The sequence below is a fragment of the Terrapene carolina genome, unplaced genomic scaffold (assembly GCF_002925995.2).
Source record: "Terrapene carolina triunguis isolate 2854851 unplaced genomic scaffold, T_m_triunguis-2.0 Scaffold88, whole genome shotgun sequence".
Taxonomy (NCBI): Eukaryota; Metazoa; Chordata; order Testudines; family Emydidae; genus Terrapene; species Terrapene triunguis.
In genome coordinates, this window is record NW_020664439.1 from 396,905 (window position 1) to 402,904 (window position 6,000).

The following is a 6,000-nucleotide window of genomic DNA, read 5'->3' on the forward strand; positions in this document are numbered from 1 at the left end:
AGGGCAGGAAATGAAGCATTCCAGCTGCATCAAACAGTAACTGAAGTACGGCTCTCATGAATGTGGCATCAGACCTAGTAGCTAAGCCCAAGGCATGGTGTTTGACAAAGGTCAGTGGGTTTCTCCACATTACAGATTTCTAATATTGGCACATTTCTGAAGCAGGCAGAGGATGTTGCTTGAGTTCTGGTGGAGTGATGTTCAGTGGATGCAGCATGCCAGGCACACAGCGAGATATGCTGCGTTACCCATTTCCATGTTCTCTTTAGACCTTTAGAACATCTAGCTGTGGCAATAAACAGAAAGGACAATGTTCTAACCGGTTTGGTCCTGTCAATATAATAAAGCAAAGTCCTGGTAACACCAAGAGCTATAGCTTCTTTTCTCCCAGCATCTAGTGTGGTTTCAGTAACAAGACAGGTAGACTGACTGGCTCAAATGAAATTCCAAGACCACCTTAGTAGTGAACTTCAGGTGAGTCTTAGCACCACCTTGTCCTTGTGGAATGTCATATAGGGGATTGGGCCATAAGCACCAGAAGTTCACTCACTCTTGTGGCTGAAGTGTCAGCCACCAGGAAGACCAACTTCAGAGTGGGGAAAGGAACATCTGAGAGAGGCTCAAACAGAGGTTCCATGAGCTTCAGGAGGACCAGTCCCCAGCAGGAGCAGGTTCTCTGACTGGCGGGCAAGTGTGTAAAAGTTCCTTGAGGAACTTCAATATCATGAGGTGAAAAAAGATCAAGAATTCCAGGCTGGGCAACACAATGGAGCACTGGCACTCAGCTCGCCCTATCGGACTAAGAAATGCTGAGCTGCGAACTTAGCATAGGGTCTAAATATATCCAATGGCCTCTCAGACCAGACAGAGCTACAGGGCACTTGTGAGATGGCTCCCTCCCCCCCTCAACTGAGACCCAGCGACATTTGAAACACCCGTCACTCACAAGGACTCTGGGGGGGAAAAGCACCACCACCCTGGCCTGTGCAGAAGGTAGGGCAGAGAGAGAAGAAGCAAGCCTCAAACAACTCCCTCTGATTTATGTGGCAATGAAGGTCCAACTCTTATGACTCCCCAAAACAGGGAGCGATGTTCCTAGCCCTGCTTTCCCTAACACTAGCAAGGGGGAGAATGAAGATGTGGCCATGGCTCAATGTAACCTGAAAGAACAAGTACATCAGGGTCAAGGAAGCAAACAGGCTAGCACTGTTCCTGGTCCCATCCTCAAACAACAATAGTAGCCTCAGCAGAGACAAGAATTAAATAATAAATGAAAATGCTTAGCACTTACATAGTATTTTTCATCGGCAGAGCTCAAAGCCCTTCATAATACTACACGACCGCAGGATGGGGGACCGAAGCCTGAGTCCGCCTAAGCCCCACTGTTCCGGGTGCGGGAGCCAAAGCCAAAGGGCTTCAGCCCCAGGCAGGGAGTCTATAGCCTGAGCCCCACCACCCAGGGCTGAAGCCGAAGCCTGAGCCTCGCTGACCAGTTTGAGAACCGCTGTACCATTTCCTTCTCTTTTGTTTACAACTTTCAAACATATATTTACTCTTCAGCCCACCTGTAATCTCTCTTCATAAATCAATCAATCTCTTCAGCCCCCTGATCACTTTTGCTGTTTGAAAACTCTGTATAGTTTATCAGTCTATTTCTTGTAGTGTACAAAGCAGTATTACAGGTGTGTTCGCACTGGAGCCAGGAAGAAGGACTAATCTTTCTTGCTCTGTGATGTGATGCCCTCATGCATGACAGCCCAAAAATTGTATCTGCCTTTTGACTACCATAGATTGCTGCAAACTCATATATAATTTGCTCTCCATTAGCCCCCCTACGTCTCTTTCAACATTACCATTTTAAAGATTTCTCCTTCTCATTTAACTTCAGTATTTATTATTATTTACTGTTTCCCCAGAAGGATTTTTCCAAGTTGCAGCTCATTGGGGGGGGGGGGGGGGGGGTTTTTTTTTTTTTTTTTTTCTGGTCCCCCCTGGGTTTTTTCCCCCCCCTCACATTTTCCTCCCCCATCCCAAATTGGGCCCCCCCTTCCACCCCCCCCCCCCCCGCCCCCCCATTTCCCTCTCACCAGACTGACACTTTCTTTTCCCTTTTGTCTATCTTGTTGTGAGCTTATTACTACTGTTGTAACAGTTCTTGACTTATCTGGGACAAGGAAAATTATTCTGAGATCTTTCTGTCCTAGCTGCTAACCTGCTCTGTATTAAACTATCCAGGGTGCTGAGAAATCATACTGAAACCCCAGGCAAACATTTAACATCCCCTTCAAATTTATGTTTTAGCAATCATCCACATTTACTTCAGAAGTCCATGAATTACTAGTTTTGCTGCTACAATTGCCTAATTTCTTTTTGGGTGAAAAGAAACCTAATATTAGAAAATTGTTCTGTGCCATGTCTATAACAATATAATAGTAAGAAATAATAATAATACAACATTTATTTAACAGCATTCAGTCTGAAAGATCCTGTAACAGGGTGCCCATTGCGCCCCTGCCTATCCAGCCCCTTGGCCCCGCTCCTCCCAGACTCAGGGAGGCTCCAAGGTGGTGCAACATCTGTGCTCTTTATTTGTGTCCGTTTCCCACCACCAGTTTCCTACTATATACAGACTATTTACAATGGCTTGGCCTAACACAGGCCTGGCCAGCAACAGAGTAGCAGGCTTCTATCTCTCCCTGAGCCTCCCATCCCTTCTAGTCTCCGCCCCGCTTCCACTCACTTCCTCCCAGCCTTTTCTCCTGTCTACTGAGGCTGGCAGGTGCAGTCAGTGATTATGCAAACCTAGGCTATTTACCCAGCCCCAATCCATTTCCCTTGATGGGGACTGGAGTGGCAGGAGCTGATTGAGGCTCCCCCAGCAGTGCCCTGCCACAGATCCCAATGAGCTGTAAGTCTTTATCCATCACCAACACACAGCTATTTCTTAGGCAAGATGTTGCCACTCTTTAAATAGCATGCAAACATTTAGGCCTGGTCTACACTAGGCTTTTATGTCGAATTTAGCGCCGTTATATCGAATTAACCCTGCACCCGTCCACACCACGAAGCCATTTAGTTCGACATAGAGCCCTCCTTAAATCGATTTCTGTAATCCTCCACAACGAGAGGAGTAGCGCTAAATTCGAAATGGCCATATCGAATTAGGCTAGGTGTGGATGGAAATCGACGGTAATAGCTCCGGGAGCTATCCCACAGTGCACCACTCTGTTGACGCTCTGGACAGCAGTCCGAGCTCGGATGCTCTGACCAGCCACACCCCGGGAAAATTTGAATTCCTTTTCCTGTCTGGGCAGTTTGAAGCGCAGTTTCTGTTTGGACACCGTGGCGAGCTCAGCAGCAGTGGCAGCAGTGGCAACGATGCAGAGCTCTCCAGCAGAGATGGCCGTGCAATCCAGCTCTGACAGCTCTGTGCTACTCTCCGACTTCAGGCCCTCACGGCGGTGCCGTAGCCTCCTCGCCTGATTTCTCTGCATCTGCCTCTGGGAAAGGTGTATGATAAGGTGCGAGGCGTTGAGAACGGCCACAACTGCAGCGATGGTCGCAGCGGGATCCATGATCGCAGTGCTGTGGCGTCCGCGCTGTCACTGATCAAAAAGTGCGCGAACTGATTTCCCGCCGGCGCTTTCAGGGAGGGAGGCAGGGCGGTAGTGACTGACGGATGACGACAGTTACCCAAAAGCACCCTCGCCACAATTTTTTACCCAGAAGCCATTGGGGGCTCGACCCAGAATTCCACTGGGCAGCGGGGACTGCGGGAACTGTGGGATAGCTGCCCACAGTGCACTGCTTCCAATGTCGACGCTTTCCCTGGTAGTGTGGACTGACAAAGTCGAATTACTGTCCTTAGTGTAGACACACACGTTCGACTTTCTAATATCGATTGCACATATTCGATTTAACTAAAATCGAACTACTCTCGTAGTGTAGACATACCCTTAGAAGACAGGTTTCAGAGTAGCAGCCGTGTTAGTCTGTATCCGCAAAAAGAACAGGAGTACTTGTGGCACCTTAGAGACTAACAAATTTAAATTTGTTGTGGCACTTTAGAGACTAACAAATTTAAATTTGTTAGTCTCTAAGGTGCCACAAGTACTCCTGTTCTTTTATTTAGAAGACAGGAAGTGAAGAATGCTGGCTAAGATTTTCAAAATATGGGATCCTAAGTCCATATTTGTCTTCAGCCTGCACTCCTTCAAAAAGCCAAAGGCATTCTGCACTGATGTAAAGGTCTACCTACACTAATCACTCTGCATGATCAGGACCCTAAGATGTTGAAGACTCACCTGCCATAGAGAGCAAACAAAATTAACTCCTTACCTTTTACAAGACACTCTGGGTTCCAGTAGAAAGGTATGAATTTGCTCATTTTTGGAAGACTTAATGGTCCATGTGTTTCTGTTAATTTGATCTGTTTGGTGCTCCTCACAGAAATTGGTATTCTGGAGATCTGAAAAGAACGCCAATTTAATGTACATATCTCCAATAAAGCGCACACAGTTACATACATATTGCACTTTTCCTGTTTTCTGATGGCTCCATAAAAGTTCATCTCAAATCAAAGTGGACAATTATTCTTCTCAGAACCACAGTTCTGCTTGAGTAAGAATAGGTTTTCTGTTAACATCAACCGAGCTCAGGGACCCATTGCATTAGGTGCTGTGCAACTATTAGTAAAAGTCAGGTGAAGTTACTTCCCCAAGGTCACACAGCAGTTCCGTGGCAAAGCCAGGAACAGAACATTAGTCTCAAGACTCCTAGCCCATGCTCCCTCTCACACTTTATTCGTTTACATTTACATGGCTTTAGGTTTTTAATTTTGGACATTGCGATTTCATGTACTGCTGAAAAACTGTAGTGTAGTTCTGTGGTATTTGATTTTCCCAAGGCCTCAGAGACTATTCTAACCATGCCAGCACATAAACCTAGACCATGCTAATTCCATCCATACTACACGATGATTGCGTTTTGTTTGTAGCATGAATGGGACAACAAAGTTATAGCATATATAGTGCTAAGAAACTATGACAAGGCTCTCAATAGCAAAACAGCCTCCACTCACACTAAGAGTACTGAATGTCACTGAGAAGGAACGCATTCACAGAAAGGCCCATTTTGTAAGCAGAATAACCTAGTTTGACAGTAATTTAATTTGGCTGTGCCCAAACCAAGTTATAGCATGGCATTTGTGCGGATGAGGCCAAATTGTTGTTTAAAAAGCTATACACCATGTTTCAGACTGGGTCTTCACCAGGGCTAATACACTGTTTTAATATGGTAATAACATTTGTCCCTATCTGCACAAGCTGAACCAAACCATGCTATAGCCTGGCCAGTCACAGCTGCTCAAAGCAAGACTCAGTCACTTCACAGTAAAATGGATGTACGTTCTAAAGCAAGGTCCCTACATTCTACGGTTGCTGCTGCTGGGAGTTCTGAGGAAGATTCAGATACATATTTAATGGGGAATCTTAATGCATTAAATATAAAAAATAAAATATAGTCAGTGCAACAACCTCTGTGATATTTAGTTTCATTTTATACTGTCCCCACAATTTCAGTTTTCAACATGCAGCTGTCATTTTTAAGTTTCAGAGTTAACAACCCATTAAATGAAAAGGGCAGTTGACACCTGATGTTTCAGGCTACATGGAAACTCAGAAATATATTTGTGACTCAGTTAAAATTTTCAAGGTTCTCTTTGCAGCCAGAAGGCTAGAAATATTCTTTACATTTAAAGTGGAAATTCTAGAACATAATTCTGCAGCAAGGGGTGAATTCTGCAATGGCAGAATCATGGAATACATAGAGCCCTGATTAAAGGTGATCTACAAAGGAAACAATTGTGTTTCCTTGTTTATTATGTGTAAAGGAGACTGAGAGGCTATTTCCATACCCTTCCTCCATTCTACCACAGACAATTTTTCCTCCCTTTTGCCTGTATTTTTACACTAGAAATTCAGCTCATGCTACCCTGACTTT

The 6,000-nt window shown here is 45.1% G+C and overlaps 1 protein-coding gene across 1 annotated transcript in view; it reads right to left on the reverse strand.

The window, feature by feature from the left end:
• MAP3K13 (mitogen-activated protein kinase kinase kinase 13) overlaps nucleotides 1–4,460 on the reverse strand; it is a 119,769-nt gene extending 115,309 nt beyond the window's left edge. Inside the window, exon 1 of the mRNA XM_029911130.1 lies at nucleotides 4,339–4,460. The gene's annotated coding sequence lies outside the window, so the exon portion shown is untranslated. The remainder of the gene's footprint in view (nucleotides 1–4,338) is intronic.
• Between the last annotated feature and the right edge of the window lie 1,540 nt (nucleotides 4,461–6,000).